This window comes from Mustela erminea, chromosome 1 (assembly GCF_009829155.1).
Source record: "Mustela erminea isolate mMusErm1 chromosome 1, mMusErm1.Pri, whole genome shotgun sequence".
NCBI lineage: Eukaryota > Metazoa > Chordata > Mammalia > Carnivora > Mustelidae > Mustela > Mustela erminea.
The window spans coordinates 131,463,744-131,483,747 of record NC_045614.1 but is presented as its reverse complement, the minus strand read 5'-3'; the positions used below and the strand labels follow the sequence as shown (position 1 = coordinate 131,483,747).

Here is a 20,004-nt window from a genome sequence, read left to right as displayed (position 1 = left end):
CATAAACCCACCAGGATTCTCTTTCTTTTGTTATCTGAGCTACTTTACCATTCCTAAATTGTAGATTGTTGATAGCAATAATGATAGCTGAATTATTCTTTCTGACATGCATACAAGTTATTTATTTCTGTTTTAGGGAAATTATTTCTACCTCAACCCAATTTTGCATCTATGCATAAGTTCTTTTTAGCATCCTTTATCTCTCTCACTGTGTGTGCGTTTGTGTGTGTGTGTGTGTGTGTGTGTGTGTATGAAAATTTTGGATTCTTTGAACCAGCTTTGACATCTTACTAGTCTCCTCATAATTAATTAGTTAAATAAAATCTTTAACAAGTTTTTTTTTTAATTTTTATTTTTATCAGAGTCACAGTTATACCCTTTAAAATTAATGCTTTAAGAGTTTACAAGTAAAGAGACACAGGAAAATATCAGACAGCAAAAATCGAGAATATTCAAAAAGTTTCTCATGAGTTAAAGGAATATGAACTACATTAAAATCAAAATTCTTGTATTAGAGTTCTGGAAATCAAGGGGTACAGTATAAATTGTGAGAAATAATAATTATGAGCTAAAATTCTTTATGTTGAGAAAATCTTTCTTTTATTTAAAATGTACAGGTTTTAAATGAAAATTAGTTAATAATTTTAATGTCATGATTCTTGAGAAAACATTGATACAGAAAGCTCAGACTACCCCAACACAGAATAAAATTTTAAATTCAAATTTTGACTTTTAAAAGTCATAAGAAAAAAATTGGATGAACAAATTTAGCCTTATGTCTTAAATACTTTAAATAAGTTTGTCCTGGTGTTTTGGTATTTTGGTATTTTCATCATAATTCTTTATTGTTTCAACTTCAAATGTAGATGTGGATGAAGAAACTTTTCAGAAAAAGATCGTAAGTGAAAATTTAAATTGATCAATAGACTATTATATGATTTTTAAAATATCATCATTAAATGTTAACCTGTCAAAACCCACATAAATGAAACTAAAACTACTCTAAATAAAGTCTTAATATAAAAATCCACATAAAATATTGGCTATCTTAGTTGAAATTACAACTTATAGTAAAATAACTGTACATGGTTGGGCTAGATGTTCACTTTTAAGTGAACAATAGCATACTAAAGAACCTAAATATTATGAGGAATTAATAAAAATTAGAGAGTCTGGGCCAGATGCAATAGTAACATAGCAACAGAAAGATATTGTTCTGGGACAGATTTATAAATCTTGAAGTACCATTTAATTCACTAAGCTGATAATTATAGTGTGCTTCATGTAGTGACAATCTGAAGGAATTAATTTAGGAGAAACTAACATGTAGCCAAAATATCCTGAAAGTGTACTTAGTCATATGATTTTTCAACTAAGTTTAGCAAATTAAAACCATAATGCAATATAACTATATCCTTATTAAAATGACTAAAATAAAAAATATTAACTACACCAAATACCAGTAAGGCTTCAGGATTCAAATAGTGGAAATAGCCTACATAGCATAAGGTGTTCATTTCTTCATATCATTTTTCAATAAAAGAACAAAGGCTTCTCAGGGAAATGACTAATTTAGGGCTGGAGTAGGAAAAATACAAGAGGAGACTATAGCAAACTGAGGGCTAAAATGTAGGAAAATGCTAAATAAGTAAAGAATACTTAAAATGTCCCCGTGGCCAAAGCTGAAACAACTTAAGTATAAGATAAGAATAGTTTTGGATTAAAGCCCTTAGAGTAAAATAAATATCCATGAGTATATAATGATATAAATAAATGACTCAACAAATATATATATATATATATATATATATATATATATATATATGTGTGTGTGTGTGTGTGTGTGCGGAAAATAACAAATCTTTCTTACAGAAAAATTTCAAATAAAAATTGTAGAAGAGTTGAAGAAAATAGAAATTCACCAGGAAAACACCATTGTAAGAACTGACAGACAGGCAAGATTCACTTGTAACTACTAAAATTAATGGAATAAACTTAAGGGAAGGTGGGATATTTACATAGCCTTAAGCTCTCTCTCCCAGCATATTAATTTTTGTGATGATTTTAACACATGTCCGCAAATTCTTTGATACTCCTCCCTCTTGAAGATAGAGTTTAGTTCCCATTCTCTTGCATTTGGGCTGGATTTAGTGACTCTCTTCTGATGCGAAGAGTATGGACAGGAAAACAATAGTAACTTTTACAGTGGAGAAATCTGACAGGTACAACGTTAACCAAGAGATCGATGTTAATATTACCAATAGTCAAGATACAAGATATCATGTACTTTCTGATATGATGTCATGAAAATAGCATTTCACCTATGTGACATTATTCCCCCAAATCTACAAAATCCATTTAATCATGAGAAGACATCAGCCAAGCCCAAACTGAGGGATATTCTGCATTTTTTCTGACTACTAATCTTCAATTATGAAAGAAATTGTCAAGTTCTGACTGAGTAGATTAAGGAAACCTGATGATGAAATGCAATATGGTATCCAGTTGGTTCATGGCTCAGAAAAGGACATTAGTAGAAATGTTGGTGAAATATGAATAAAGAATATAGTTTTGTTAATACTACTGTACCATTGTTAGTTTTAATAAGGAAATGCATATGTAAAATGCTACCTTCAGAGAAAGCTGGGTAAAGGGTATATAGCAAGTACCTGTACCCTCTTTGCAGCTTTTCTTTAAATGTAAAATTATTTCATAACAAAGAGTTCAAGAATATAAACAATCTAATTCATATCCTAAGACATTGAACAGGCATCTTTCTTTATATTTTGTTTGTCACCTCTGTTTATGACTAAATAATGCTTTATTAGTTAACACTCTACAAACATAGATGTCTTACTCAATTACCTAGCTCACATAGAATGTGTAATGGCCACGTAGGGATAGATTTTGTTCATTCTCTCTTTATCTTGCCATTTTTCAGCATATATAAATTTGAAGTTTAGAAAAACTTCATCTGAGTAAATAACAGAATGTATTTTTGGCGCATAAGAGAAAGCAATACATCTACAGAATGTTCATGTTGGTTTGCATGGGTATGTGGTACTTTAGTGCATGCTGTGAAATTAGCTGAGTTACTACAAAAGGTCATCTATCATCATTCAATATGAAATGTGCAAATCTAGAATTAAAGAGTCTTACTTAAAATTTACATGGGAATATATGCAGGGATTGTGATGTTTTCTAAATAATTTCAGTAACATCTACTTACTATTTTAAATCAATTTTTCATGGCTATTGGTGAGATTATGAACATTTTCTGTCCAATGGGATTACCTCTGACAATAACATAAATGGAAAAAAAAATGGACTGGCCTAATATTAACGTGACCAATACCATATAACTTAACATATTCTGAAATTTTCTAGTTACTCTTGAGGGAGGGTGTTTAATAAATGAGTATGCTTAGACAATAAATGAAAAGAAATCCTCTTTCAGGTAAAATGATTTTTTTTCTCTAGTGTTTGATGTAGGATGATGAGCCTAATCATATGCTAAAAAATATATACCTCTTTATAAAAGCACAAATGGTGAACAAATCAGTGTGGTCTTCCTTTCTGTAGAATTCATGTCTAGTGGACAATAGAGATGAAAGAGAAATTAAAAATTGTGTAATTGTAAAATTAATACAATTTTGGAAAGAGCTAGCAGAACAAGAGGAAAACAGGGCTATAATACTTTGAGGAAGTGGACCCGGGAAGCCTTTTCTATGAAGGTGTTAATTAAGCAAAAACATGAATAGTGAAGAAAACCCAGAATGCCAAAACTGCTCCAGACAGAGGTTAGAGTATGTGCAAAATTCTTCAGTGAAAAGAGCGTAGAGTATTTCAGGAAAAAAAAAAAAAAAAAGACAATGTATATAAATTGTAGTATGTAAAGAGAAAGTGTTGGTAAGGAGGTCTACTAATTAATTTATTTATTAGGTCTTTCATTCAACGGATATTCATTCACTAGTCAACCAATTTTTGGAAAAACATGTCTAATACACCCCTTTGAGGGGCACTTGGGTGGCTCAGTGAGTTAAGCTTCTGCCTTCAGCTCAGGTCATGATCTCAAGGTCCTGGGATTGAGCCCCGCATCAGGCTCTCTGCTTCTCGGGGAGCCTGCTTCTCCTCCTCTCTGCCTGCCTCTCTGCCTACTTGTGACCTCTCTCTCCCTGTCAAATAAATAAATAAAAATCTTAAAGAAACAACAACAAAACAACAACAACAAGAACAACAACAAAACACCCCTTTGAAGGACTTATGATATGGTGGGAAAGAAAAACAGTAATCATATAGTCACACAAACAATTATAAACACAACTAGTTGATGACCAGATCTTATGAAGGAAAGGCTGTTTTGGGGCCTACAGCAGGAGTATTTGACACAGGGACATTAGGGAAAGCTCTAGGGAAGTGGAAATTGTGCTGATATCTTAAAAATTAGTACACTTCATTTGGTGAAGCCAAAATAAAAGCTTTTTCCAAAGGGAAGAATAAAGATATATAATGACTTTTGGTGGTAGAAGATACAGGAAATCCAATGAAATAAAATACAGGAAGCTGAAAGATAGCTAGAAAAGGCAGACATAAAGAGTAGAGTGAGGAGAGTTTGTATGACAGGAGTGAAGAGGAAGGTTGAAGCCAGGCCTTTATGGCTTTGTAGGCCTCAACAAAGAGGTCCATTGTTATGGTAAGAGCCATAGGTAGTCTTTCTACAAGAGCAATTCATATGCCCTGATTAAAGTTTAATAAATTTTAGTGTATAGTACAGAGAAAAGGTAAAAAGGGTTTATCATGGGTGCCAGTAGACCATCAGGGAATATTGAAATATCTTTTTGCAAGATGCAATGGACATGCTAAGGTTGCAACAGGGAATTTGGAGAAAGGTGGTAAGACTCAAGATAAATCTATTTGAGGGGGGTAGTATAGGTAAGCATAGAAGATGATCTTATGATTCTATTTTAAACTTAGTGAACAACAAGACCCCATTCATCAAGAAGGGAAAGTCCGGGGGTGAGGGGAGTGTAAAGCAACATGTATAAAAAGCAGATTAAAAGTTCTGATTTGAGTTGACTGTGAGACAATACAGTTCAAAATTTCTCAGCTCACACCCTCTTTTTTTTTATGTCTCAGCTCAAATGCCACCTCCACAGAAAGTCTTCTGAAAATTCTATCTAAAATAATTCTGGCATCACTTTAACTACTTAAAAGTCTATGACATTTCCTGATATCATGTTATAAACTTTATTGTCATTTTCCTCCAGTAGAGTTTAAACTCTGTGTGGTCAAGTACATTGTCTGCTTTTTAAAAAATATATAAAATACCTAGCACAGGTATAGATAGTATACTTATACTAGTATAGGTAGTTATATGGTAGGTAATTTAATATATGTGAGTGAATAAATGAATGAATGGATGGATAAATGCATAACAAGTAAGTGTAATTGGATAGCACAGTCTAACTTTCAGGTATAGAGAGATATCTTCTTTTACACAAGGGTAGAAAAATAGCCAACAACTCTGTAACCAGAATTATACCAACAGAACAGTTATTGCCTGTGTCTGGAGGGGACTTAGATCAAGTGAGTAAGCAAAGGTGAGAAATGTTGTTACTGTTCCTACAAATTAAATTCACAGAAGAAGAAATGATGATTTAGTCCTAACTGTAATGGCATCACTATTTCTATAATTTGGGTTTGAGTTAAATTTCTGTAATTCAGTTTAGGTTAAAGTAATGTGTATGACTTGGTCTAAGACTCTAATGAGCCAAACAATCTTGTGGAAACCCAAATTCTGGGTTTCTATTGGATGGACTTTATAACTGGAAAGGGACCCCTTGTTTCTCTAAGAGTCCTAAAATGGAAAAACAAAATGTGATACAAATACAATACCAATATTTTACCCAATGAACAAGAAAACAGTAATCTGTACAGATAATTTGGGCCAAAATTCTGGCATTTGAAGGTAAGAATGCTTATTTATTAGTGGTAACAAAATTAAAACGGGCAAGCTTTCTGATGTTTTTTTTGGGATCATGTAACTAAAAGAACTGATCGAACGGTATTGCTGTACTATACACTTGAACATAAAGGTCGAGCAAAAAAAAATTTTAACAGAATTTTGTAAATTCTGTACCTGAGATGGACTATGAAAGTAATCGTTAGCGGAAAAAGAGGAGACCACGCTTGGATCTTCTTGACCAACTTAGCAGGAGAGGTAATATAATCGGAGTCTTGAAAGATCAATAGGAATCCACTGAAGGGAAACAGTGTAGAGCTTGCGAAAATTTATGGAGGCATAAAAACCTTACACACTCAGAAAGTCTTCAAATATTTGTCAGTGTAGATGTGTTTGAGGGATAGCTTGATGTGAGTCTAAAAAGATAGGAAAGCATTGCTTTAAAGGGTCCAGCATGCTCTGTTAAATACAATGGATTTACGCTTGACGAAATATGGTGTCATCATTCAAGGTTTCAAAATAGCCTGGCAGGATTAAAAAGTTCTTCTTAAATATTGCCATTGAAGCAGTCTTAATGGCAGAAGAATTAAATTAATCATACCTTAATCCTTAGGGATCTAGTAGGGGAATCCCAGAGTATTGACTGGTTTTATGGGGGAATCTGAAGTTCAACTTTAAAAAATAAATTCATGTAAATAGTAAATATTCCAATCTACTCCATAAACAGTATATTTGCAGATTTTTACAAATTATAACACTTAAACTCCCTTGTAAAAATTGTTCTGAAGAAGAGTTGAAAGCCCCAGGAAAAAAGGCCTCAGTTTATCACCTGGCACTCCAATACGTAACTACTGGGGGAAACAAAGACCAGTTTAAAACACAGGACCACAGTATCAAACTGTATCAATTTTATATCAGTAGTGCGGTTTGACATGTAAAGATTTTTTACTCCCAAAATATGGCTTCTAGAGTGCTGTCTATAGATTTGATGGTATTTTGTAAAATAATATGCTTTGGTATTTTCATTAACTCATAAAATATACCATATGATTGTAAAAAACAAACAAACAAAAACCCCAAAAACAAACAAACAAACAAACAAAAAAACAGGACCACACATTTAACTTGACAAACAGAAAAAGAGGTATGCTTATGTTGGTAAAAAAGCTATACATAAGCATATGTAGGCAACTGAAACCAACATAAAACAAAACAGAAATAACAAAGACAAAAATGTTTTTGCTACCAAATTAACACAGGAACTATTGTGTGTGGAAAAAGCTACCTGATTTGAATATTGTATCTATATATCCCTATGCCATATGTGGAAAATTACATTTTAGAGATGCTTTCTTTAAAGTATTTAATTTACTTAAAGCTATATTTTTTAAAATTGATGAAACAATATTTTTTAATTGTATGAAACAGTCTTTCTCTCTAGTGATCCTATATTTTATTACAAAATGTCTTTGAAATTTTAACTTGCCATGTTTACATTTCAAGTACTTCTAAATTCTTAACTTTGAGGAGCATGCAGTCATAGCTAATGGCTATGCCTCCATTTTTACTGCAAATACTAAAGTAAGGGGTGATTAACAAAAGCCTTGTTATACTTCTTTTTGCAATTACATTTCTCTTTCCTGAGAAACAGAAAATGTATTGAAAAATAATAATAAATGCACAGTCTCATTTTTGCCACACTCTTCTTCTACACATGAAGAGTTTTTAAATTCTCCATAATATTTAATTCAAATTTATATACTATCTGATACTTGAGGTTCTATGTAGGTCTGAAGTCTTGTGATGTTAAGATATATATATATATATATATTATATTTAATGTGTTAAAACACCTTTGATTTGGGGCACCTGGGTGGCTCAGTGGGTTAAGCCGCTGCCTTCGGCTCAGGTCATGATCTCAGGGTCCTGAGATCGAGTCCCACATCGGGCTCTCTGCTCAGCAGGGAGCCTGCTTCCCTCTCTCTCTCTGCCTGCCTCTCCATCTACTTGTGATTTCTCTCGGTAAAATAAATAAAATCTTTAAAAAAAAAAAAAAAAAAAAAAAAAAACCTTTGATTTAATGGCTGAGAAAGAAATCCCAAGCAGTGTAAATGAATATCACCAAGTATAAACAGATGTCTCCCTCATCATCAACATTTTCTTTTGATTAGGGTAATGTCATGATCCTCATCTTCTAATCACCAAACACTATACTCTCCACATACCCCATACTGCTATCTACAGATTCTTGCATGATATTTTTGCAGATACCCTGCAAAGTTGCTCCAGACCAACCCTTACATACTCCAGAATAGTCCTCTCATCCCATCTGATTCACAGAAAACATACTTCTCACCTTCTTATTTCTCAATTTAGTTTTTTGGGACAAGTTCCCTCCTTTGTATCATATCCCTTTTAGCAGAATTTCATGGAGGTATGCTTGTGTGTCTTCATGCATATGTACATGTGGATACAGTGAGAGGGGGATTGTCGGGTGCAGCCTCACTTTGCCTCCAAAGCAACATCAAGATCAAAAAGTCTACCCACCATCTGACTTTTCCACATTTGAATCACTCATGCTAATTTCCATTTCAGGAACCTCTTTTCTTTCCAGGAGTCCAGGATCATTCACAGACACCCTTGGGGAATCAGGAGCCTAAGAGAAGTTAGATCTAGCAGGGTGTATTAGTTATATAAACAAACAATTGCATCTGAGATCATGAACATTATGTCAAAAGTATTTGTTGAAGGAAAAAAAAATAAAAAGATTCATTTGTTAAGAACACAAGTAAAGGAGAAACAAATTTTGCCCACAAGAATTAAGATTTATTTTTAAAGCATCATTTGACATTTTATAAAATGAAACAGTAAAGGGAAAGAAATGAGGGTGGTGGGAGGGATAAGGTGGCTGGGTGGCGGACGTGGGGGAGGGTATATGCTATGGTGAATGCTGTGAATTGTGTAAGACTGATGAATCACAGACCTGTACCCCTGAAACATATAATAAATTATATGTTAATAAACATTTTTTAAAAAATCAGAGACTCTCAAAAAAAAAAAAAAAAAGGAAAGAAAGGAATACTAAACAAATAGAAGAGCAAAGACACAAACAGGGAAATTTGTAAGTTTAGAGAAATGGTTCTCAAATTGGTCCACAGCCATCAACATCACATAGTAATTTAGAAAGGCACGTTATCAAACCAGTCCAGATTTCTTGATTCAAAAACTCCAGGAACAAGGATTAGTAATTTGTGAATTAATGTGATCCCCAGATGATTTTGAATCATGGGGAAATTTGAGAACTACAGAGTCAGCCTAAAAACAGTCACAACTTCATATATAGTAGTCTCCCCTCCTGAAAGTGGGATACGTTCCAAGACCCCCTGCAAATGCCTGAAGCCGTGGGTAGTACAAAACCTTATGAGTACTATGTTTTGTTTTGTTCTTTTTCCTATACATACATACCTATGGTAAAGTTTACTTTATAAATTAAGCACAAGAAGAGATTAACAACAATATTAATTGAATAGAACTATTATACTGCAATAAAAGTTATGTGAATGTGTTTTTCTCACTCAAAATATTTCATTTTATTATACTCACCCTTGTTGTAATGATGTGAGATGGTAAAATGTCTATGTGATGAGATGAAGTGAAGTGAATGACATAGGCATTGGGAGAAGACATTAGACAACTATTGACTGTCTGAAGATGAATTAAAAGGAGAATCAACCATCTATTCCTGACTGAGGTTGACCAAAACTAACAAAAACATGGAAAGTGGGACTTTGGATAAGAGGGGGCAACTGCAGCTTAAATGTAGGCTATAAGGATGTACTTTGAAGACAGGTGTGGATTTTACCCAGCAGGCAATTAGAAGATATTTGACGTCTTAAGCATAAGACTGACATGTTTGTAACAGTTTCAAACTCATAACCTTGATGACATCACAGATGTTTAATTAGGCTGGTGAAGAAACAAGAGCACCCATTGGGGAATGAATAAAGCTTGAACAAGAACAAAGGCAGAAATGATGAAGGGTACAGGATAGACAAAAGAGAAACTAGAGATGTAGAATTTCCCAGAAAATGTGTAGTCTTTCAACAGGATTTTCTGGAGACAGCTATACATTAAAGAAAATCAAATACAGGAAATTATAAGAACCTGAGCATGTCTGATGGAGGGATAAGTTTGCTTGAAGGAGTTTTGTGCTACCCTACAAAGCAAAACTGACATCTTCCACTAATAGCAATGTGCAATGTGTAATATGGAGAAAACAAACCAGAATCGCTGTCTTGCGCTCTGACATTTTCCAATCTGGACTGATGATATATGGAGCTTCCTTTCCATGATGTCACATCTTGTTTTCTGTCCATGCAATTCTAAATGTAGTATCATTGTTTTCTTTTAGTGGGAACCAATATTTATGCATCCATTTGACCAAGAAAGATAAAGTACTCAAACATGTTCTCCAATGCAGTAATGTAAGTGCCAATTATTAAATTGAGGTAGGTGAGAAGAAAAATATAACTAAGTTATTCTACTATCTAATAGACCATTGTGTTACTGAAATGTCTTTTTTAAAAACTGTGACTTGTTTGGTCATCATTTAACTCTAAAAAGACAAAAAGTTTCATTTTACCCTCATTTCAATTTTCTCATGCAGTGTGAATCATTGACAAGACATTTTGGTGCCATCCAAATAAATTCATTGTCAGTATTTGGACCATATAATCTAAGGATGTACTTGCATTTCATCAGTGTAACTATTTTTGTCACAAAAAGATTGAGATTTCGTTTATTTTTTCCTACCCACTTCACAAACATTTGCTCACATTAGAAGCTTCAGGAAAATTCTTTAAAAGTCATTGCCTTACCCACAAGTTGCGTCCTTTTCCTTTTCCCTTCTGTTTCTAGCTGAAATATGGACAAGACAACTGGAGCTTCAGAAACTATATGGTAAATGAGACTACATTGAAGATGAAAATCATAATGATGAAAAGTAAAGATAAAAATGAAGTGGACCCTAATTATTATGATTCTTCTTCAACAGATTTGGATTGTCTAAGCAGCCCTCTTCTTACAAGAGAAAAAAAATCTTATTTTAGTCACAGTTATTGGGGTTTTCAATTATGGGCAGGAATGCAGACTGGGGATACATTCAAATTAGCCATAAGATGGTCTAGTGTATTTGTTTCCACTATTTCTTCTTCCCTTTTTTTTTTTTTTCCTTTTTTAAGATTTTTTAAAATTTATTTTAGAGAGAGAGACTGAGCAAGCATGATTATAGAGAGGGGCAGAGGGAGAAAGAGGGAGACTCTCAAGCAGACTCCCTACTGAGAGAGCCCAGTGGGTGGGTCTGGATCCCACCAGTGAGATCATGACCTGAGTCAAAATCAAGAGTCTGCAGCTTACCCAACTGAGCCACTCAGGTGCCCCTCCACATTTTTTTTTTTTTTTAACCGTACTCAGTCAGGTATTCTGGTATCTAAGTACTTTATAGTACCTTTCTTTATCATAAAACATTATATCATAGGTATCTTTCTATGTCAGATTATTCCACATCACTGTTTACAGTTTCACATATTCATTGTAGTTTATTAAACAACTCATCCATTGCAGAATATTTCTCCCTTTTTGTCACTATTGTTAAAAACAGCACCTGAATGTATCAGATTTTCAAATTCTAGTCAGCACTGTGTACTATGAAAAAATAACAGTAACTAATTGATTTAAAGCAATTCAATCAAATGAAGATAATGAAGTGAATGTCGGGTAACTTTTTCTATACAGAAACGCAGTATCTTGAGTGAGTCCTCTCAAACCTGGCCAAACATAACTGGGCCAGTAAGAGTGGTAAGCACAAAAAATGGATGACCATGATTGTGTGATACGAAGGCTCAATCATGATTTTGATGGTACAAAAGCTCATTTTTACGCTTGTAGGATTCCACCAAATACTGGAAAAAAAAAAAAAAAAGAAATATTTAGGTGAGACTGTTCAGACACAAATTTATTATCTTGTGTTATTGCTTACCATATTATGTATGTTTTGAAGTTAAAATAGCCTTAATTTGCACAGGATATATTAAATCTTTTGTTTGTTTTGATAGTTTATTTTTTTTTTAAAGATTTTATTTATTTATTTGACAGAGAGAAATCACAAGTAGTTGGAGAGGCAGGCAGAGAGAGAGAGGAGGAAGCAGGCTCCCTGCCAAGCAGAGAGCCCCATGCGGGACTCGATCCAAGGACCCTGAGATCATGACCTGAGCTGAAGGCAGGGGCTTAACCCTCTGAGCCACCCAGGCGCCCCACGTTTTGATAGTTTAAATGTAATGAATAAGTCACTTTGCCAATCGTTCTTGGTTTCAGATTTTTTTCATCACTACACTGGCTGCCTCATACACATAATGTGATGTTGCAAAATGAGAAAACTGACAAGCGAGTAGAACAGACATAATTGCTTGAAATTTAACTTCAGAAAGCAGAAAAATTTCCCCAAACTTCAAAAATGTCGACTTCTTTTGGTACATCATTTGTTGTTATACTTGCTTTGTTTCATTTGAAAAAAAGTAATGTCTTTTATTTGTGCCAGAATCATTTTTTTCTGCCACTGCAGTGTGCACATCCAGACAGATGCAAACACCTTTCAGTAAGGCTATTTTAACCACTCCAAAAAAAAAACGGATCTTTCTCTGATAACACCATACTACTAATAACTATTGCCACTGATGTGGTCATCAGACAACATTGCTTTATGTTATTTATTTTATGTTAGTTTATTATATGGATTCCTTTTATTATTATTTACCCTTTGTGTTGTTATTTAACATTCTGTTAATTTTTTTTTATATTGAAGTGTGTTATATTTATATTTCAAGCATTCAGGGAAAGTCTTGATGACCAGAGGGTTGTATATGATGAAGAACTTAGGGCTTACAGTGGATATAATTTCTCTAAAGTTTGCTAAGATCTGAATACAATCCCTAATTCTTAATGCTTTGCTCTCTCTCTTCAATGCATTTAAAATTGTTAAAATAATTTTTAATATTGAATTATGTACCTCCATCTGATTATTGTAACCTCCATAAAGTTACAGATTTTGTTTTCTACATATTAATTATCATAACCCAGTAATTAGCATAATATTTGATACAAAGCAGGCAATAAGTATATATTTTTTTCAAATAAATGTATAAATGATGGGAAAATAAGGGGCAAAACTATAAGGAACTAATGCAAAAGATAAGAAATAAAACAAATGTCATAGAATACAGATGAGATAAAGTTTGTCTTTATGTCTATCTTAGTAGAATTTGATAATAAAATTTCCCAAAGCTGGAAACTTAGAAATACTAGTTTTGTATTACTGGACTTCTAATTTACCCTTTAAGTTGAGCGTTCATAGGAACACAATAAAATATCTTCTTTTTCTTCCAACCAAAGCATACATTTATTAAATAGGGTCCTGTTTGATTTTATATTTCAATAGTATGCAGAGCCATATGGAGATACAGATTCAGAGAAGTTTGGCAGTAAATGTTTATTTAATAAGTAGATGAATTTGGGGGTACCCGGGTGACACATTAGGCATCTGACTTAGTTTCAGGTCAGCTCATGATCCCAGGGTTGTGAAATCGATCCCCATGTCAGGCTCCACATTCAGCTCCAAGTCTGCTTGACACTCTCTCTTCCTCTCCTTCTCTCTCTTCCCCCGTGTGCACACTTGCTCTTTCTCTCTCTAAAATAAATGTCTTAAAAAAAAAAAAATAATAACTAGATTGGGATGGCAGGGTGCCTCTGTCAGTGAACTGGCTGCCTTCGGCTAAGGTCATGATCCCACAGTGCTGTGATCCAGTCCCACATCGTGTTCCTTGCTCAGCAGGGAACCTGCTTCTCCCTCTCCCTCTACCTGCAGCACCCCCTGCTTCTGCATGTGCATGCGTGCCCTCTCTCTCGATCTCTAGCAAATGAATAAATAAAATCTTAAAATAAAGTAAAATAAAATAATAAAAAAATAAGTAGATGCATTTTCTTTCTGATTGAAGTAGTAAACTGCTGCGATCTTCATTATAAAAGTACTACTGTTTGCCCTATTTATATATATAATTTCTACTGCTTCTGATGGTGTTTTACCTTTAAATGTATTTGAGAAATCAAACACAGTTTGGTATTTACATATTTTCATTGGATCCATACTAGTGTTGTCTTAGGCACCTTATTGTTTTTGTAAACAAAGTTGCCAATAGTGGAGTGAACGGCACATCCTGAAGAAGCATTTGCAATTTAAAATCATTTAATAATGAATGACAAAATATCTTTTCATGGGGATTATATTATTGTGATCATGCTGTCTCCAGCAACACAGTATTAGTTCTGATAACCTAATCAATCTCTGCTGTGAAAGTTAATATACTTAAGTGTTACAGGATATAACCTCTTTGTGCGTTCTTTTCTTGTATTTACAAAGCACAAATCTGAAAACATAAAAGAAACTAACTATTTATGCCAAATTGATATCTGGAAACTTCTAATGGTTTCCAACATTGCCTTTCAAAGTTGACTCAGTAGTCTTTTTTTAGTCACAAGTACTAAGTTGTATTATACTATTCATACACAGCTGTCTAGGCATCCTTTGGCCCCATAGCATACCCTGGTATGAATAAGCAAATTTTGCCAAACTTTGAGTTTCTCTTCAATAACTAGCTGGATGGTCTTGTGGAAACCGAATTTGTGATCTTGGTCTAATGAGCACAAGATTGTAATCCAATGAGCCAAAGAGTCTTAATCATCACTTTCCATTCTTACATGGATTTCTCTAATGCATTTACTCTAGATAGGGCTGGCCACATTGAACTTCCTACGGAAATAATTGGCTGTTAAGAAAGGAAACACTGACTGATATGTTCCTTACATGTTTAAGACACTATTTGTAAATCTTTCGTGGACTTTGACAAGTCCTCAAATAATAAAAATGAATCAGTTTATCATGGAGTCTCTATGTATTGACATATTAATGGTGTAAAATACACTAACAGAAATAAAAGTTATTATTCATAGTCTCATGATTCAGTTTTACCATATGAACCAAAATAATAATGGTGATGAAAAGCATACAGATCTCACAACTAGAGAAACAGTGAAAAATGAAACTGACATAAAATCACTCTACTCTTAAGATCTATAGCAGCAGTTTAAGGCAGTATTATGAGTGAGTATGGTACTTTAGGTATTAAAGTATTCTAAAACGTCTTCATGATAGTGTAGGCAAACATAAAGAGGGGAAATGAAACAACAATAAGACAATGATAAAACAAGAAAAGTTATTTTCTCCACAGTCACTTGATTTTTTGTTCCCACACATGATAAAATCAAAGCATACATCTATCGAATTTTATAGAACCAAATTTTGAGTAACATAATTGTCCAAACGTTTGAAAAGTGAAGTAGGAGTTTAGGACTTCAGGGAATATTTGGGTTGAGGAGCTAAATAATTCTAATGGGACAAAAATTTGAGTTGAGAAAATTTCACTTTAAGTTTACCCTATTCTAGAAACAAATCAAGCACTAAAAAGTCTTCTTAAAGTAATAAAGTGAAGAGACTTAGACATTTCCCAAATATGTCATAGGAATGCTATTCATAATGTATGAACTAAGGTCAGAGGCAAGCTCCATTTAAACTGACTTTAGTGATATCAAAGTCAGTGTTTTCTGAAACAACTATTTTATGGAGGCGCCTGGGTGGCTCAGTGGGTTAAGGTCATGATCCCAGGGTCCTGCGATCTAGCCCCACGTCGGGATCTCTGCTCAGCGGGGAGCCTGCTTCCTCCTCTCTCTCTGCCTGCTTCTCTGCCTACTTGTGATCTCTGTCTGTCAAATAAATATATAAAATCTTAAAAAAGAAATGAAACAACTATTTTATGAATGAACCAACATTTTGTGCTACTGATAATGTTTCTTTCACTGCATGTGACCCAGATTCCCAAGAGAAATATCAAGAATTAAAGAGGGTTTTTTCCCAGATTATGAAGAAAATGGAACCAATTTATTTGTGCTGGTGACCAATACTCAGATGACATCGATAATGGGGTGACCCCAGAGATAGAAGACATTTATGAAAAGTTTTGTTTGAAATCAGAGTGTAAGCAAAACAGTAAAGCTAAAGTGTGACATGTAAGTTTTATAAAGCAGTTTAGGTTATGTCAATTTATCAAAACATAAGAAAGCAAGAAAATGTGTCACACTTATACCAAATTAAGGATGTTGAGTTATGTTACTAATGTATGCAATTTTTAATTCTATTTAATCCTATCTGAAATATGAACTTTATTCCCTATAACTTAAAATGAGCATGTACATATATAATGGTTTGTTACAGTTAATTCTTCTTTTGGCTGTAATAAAATTGATTTCAAAATTTTATTGTTTTTCTGTGTAGAAAGCATTTTTTTAATTAAATTCAATTAGCCAACATAAAATACATCATTAGTTGTAGTGTTCAATGATTCATCAGTTGGGTATAACACCCATTGTGATTTTGAAATTTCTGAAGACTGCCTAGCAGCCTGGACACCAGAGTAAACTAACTAGAGTCTCATAACTGTTTTATTGCAAATGGTACAATGTCCTCCAACTATTTAAGTCTCAGTTTCTTTTTCTGTATTGGGGAAAAGATTAAAAATACGAACAATAACAAAAACTAATTATTAGATTTTTCTATTCATTAGACAAATAATAAACTGAATGCCCATTTAGTGTCAGATATTCTTTTTTTTTTTCTTAAAGATTTTATTTATTTATTTGACAGACAGAGATCACAAGTAGGCAGAGAGGCAGGCAGAGAGAGAGGAAGGGAAGCAGGTTCCCTGCTGAGCAGAGAGCCTGCCCAGTGTGGGGCTCTATCCCAGGACCCTAAGATCATGACCCGAGCTGAAGGTAGAGGCTTAACCCACTGAGCCACCAGACGCCCAGGAAGTTAACTCCATTTTAAATAAAGAATGACTTACATAGTCTTGGAATTATATTTTGGGGATACAACTGATGGCAAATTGAACTTAATGATGTCTCAATGACAGGGAGAGTGAAAAGTAACACTTATTATTAGAATTCTAAATTCTTGCTCACTTGATTCTATTAACTTAATATTCTCTTTAATTGCATTTGTCATTTATTCTTCTCAACTTTTTTTTTTAAGTTTCTACATAAAGAAATACACAATTGTATAGGTATGTATTATTTTGCTGTGGCTGCTATAACAAACTACCACAAACTACAGTCTAAAACAGCAGCTTGCTATCTTACAGTTCTACAGAAGTTAGAAACCTGACTTGGGCTACACTGAGCTAGAATCAAGGTGTTTGCAAGGCTACACTCCTTCTAGAGGCTCTAGGGCAGAATCTGTTCCTTGCTTTTGTTAAAAGTTACATGTCAAATGTGTCAGAATTAAATGTGGGAAAAATACCTGATACCCTTTGAAATAGCTGGTATCGGTAGCAATTTGTACGTAATAAAATACAATTTTACTCGTGTGTGTGTGTGTGTGTGTGTGAGAGAGAGAGAGAGAGAGAGAGAGAGTGAGTTCAGGACCATCTTGTCAGGATAGCTGGTAGATATTTCCCCATAAGTCAATGTACTTTCAGATAACGCAAAAGTCTTCTCAAAAGTAAACAGGAAATGGTAGCACTAACCATTTTAAACTCTCAATTCCACTTCTTTCTCCCTTGATTGCATTACAACCACAGAATGTAAGCCCTTCTCTTTCCTTGTCAGAACATACACCTAGGCTAGGACAATTAACACTCTTCAGCCTGTTTTCCTGCTTAACTGCAATTAACAATTCTTTTTTTTTTTTAAGATTTTATTTATTTATTTGAGAAAAAGAGAGAGAGAGTGAAAGCAAGCATGAGAGGGGAAAAGATCAGAGGAAGAAACAGACTCCCCATGGAGCTGGGACAGTACCCGTAATAGGCTCTATCCCAGAGGTTTTATGGCAGTTATATAAGTAATCATTCACTTATGAAGTTCGAAGAAACTTTTTGAATAGATTGTTTTTGGAGGGGGGAGTTACATTTTTGAGAGATATAACAGGCAAGTGTGAGACACTGCTTGCCATAATTTAAGAATGAACACTTTGGCCAATGCAGACTCTGCACTGACATTTTCTTATTTATTCAAAATTCAAGAATTTAAGAGCTTCCTATGGTAAAAAGTCATTTAAAATTTTTAGGGAAGAGAAAAGATTTCTATCACTACTGAAAACAGAGACCCAAGTCCTGTTTTCTATCACTACAGTTACACTTTTCTTTTTCTCTGACATTTTAATGGAAGTGTACAGAAAATAGTATTCAATGCAATTGCTTTGTAATGCTTAGGATTTGGGGGAAATTAAATTTTACAGGTTTCTTTATGTTTCTGTCATATTCATCTTCCTTCTTCATAATTAATTCAGACTTGCCAGTAAGCTCTCTGTTATTTTGCCTCTCTTGAGAGGTTTTTGTAATGATAAAATGGAAAATTTCTCAAGGTAAGCATATGCAATTCAAAAAAAAATCATCTTGGAAAATTAGCATTATATCATGTATTATTTTAAGAGTTTTCTTAGGAATGACCTTCCATTTAGAAAGAAGAGATCACGTATTAAACATTTACTGAGAAATTAAGTTTAAGCAGAGAGGAAAAGGAAAAAAAAAATCTAGATTTAGACATAGAGACTGGATTCGATGAGCATGACAATGACTAGTTATTTCAATGTCAGGTTTTTGTATCTCATATAATTTATAAATGCATATAATTAACAGAAATCAATCTTTGTTATGAAATAAAACAAAATAATTATAATAGAAAAATGGAAAATTAATTATTTCACTAAAGAAGTTATTTTAAATTGGACAATCAAGTATTATATTATTATAGGGGAAACGTTATTTATTTAATGTCTATTTCTGAGTCACAAAATATTTACTTAATATCCAAATTCACCATATCTAAAAATAAACAAAAATCTACACAATATTTGATTACCTCCTAATCTTTCAAAAAAGACTTATATGTGCCTTTCTGAGATTCCTAATGCCCCAGAAGGAGAGGAGTCCTTGCAATTTGGGATGTTTTCACCTTCACTCTCATGGCACATAATAAGATTTTTTTTTTTTTTTATCCCAAGTAGCTGTATACAAAGTTAGGAAGTGATAAGGCAGAAGACTGGTCCCAAATGTCATATTTTAAAATTAAAAGATCTCCTTCAAATTTAGGTCAAAGTTTTTGTGATTTGAGTCTCTCATGGAAAATTTTACATATGATATTACAAAAAGGTTGAAGGTCTGCAATTATATCCAAAGCAAAGGTTAGCCTAAGGCTAAATTGTATTAAAATTTTTTTCTTGCATAAAGTCATGACACACTTTGTAAGTTGCATTATGGTATAATGGTGTCACATTTGGACCAAGAAATTTCAAATTGAAATCAATGGCATCTAAACTTAAAGCTAACATTTGTGTGAGTCCCTTCATTTAAAAATAAATTGTAACATCTTACCTTATTGTAAAAGTTGAGGAATATTGACTGAGGTCCACCAAATAGTTTTCAGATTTCAACCATAATCTAAGTAATTTTACAATTCCACTGAAAGAATGTGTCTTAAATCTTTTGTGTCCAAAATTATAAGAGGCATCACCATGGGAACACAATTCTAAGGAAAAGATATTTCAGAGCTTAAGAAGTCTGAAGAGTAAATGTCAGAAAATAATAATTTTGGGATTCTTCCTTTTTGAAGAATTCCATATATTTACATGAATATTTACACCTATTAAATAATAAGTTACAAATATTTGCAAAAGTACTTTTATTTATAAGTAAACTTACTTGCTTCATCCCAATAATACATATAAAATATATCTTCACTGTTGAGTACTTCTGAAATACATATAAATAAAACTTGCATTTGTATAGTGCTTTTAAATTTTCAAATAACTTTGAAATATATCACAAATATTTTTAGAATTGTTTATCTTATATATGGAATGTTAGACATCATATACTCATGCT

The 20,004-nt window shown here is 33.3% G+C and overlaps 1 long non-coding RNA gene across 2 annotated transcripts in view; it reads left to right on the top strand.

Annotated features, from left to right (window-relative positions):
- The window catches only part of LOC116601061, a 46,246-nt gene extending 33,600 nt beyond the window's left edge, over positions 1-12,646 (top strand). The window contains exons 2-3 of one of the 2 annotated variants that reach the window (XR_004289911.1): positions 10,374-10,446; positions 12,335-12,646. This is a non-coding gene — a long non-coding RNA (uncharacterized LOC116601061). Of the gene's footprint in view, positions 1-10,373; positions 10,471-12,334 lie in introns of both variants that reach the window. The other variant, XR_004289910.1, reaches the window with a different exon arrangement.
- Positions 12,647-20,004: the final 7,358 nt, after the last annotated feature.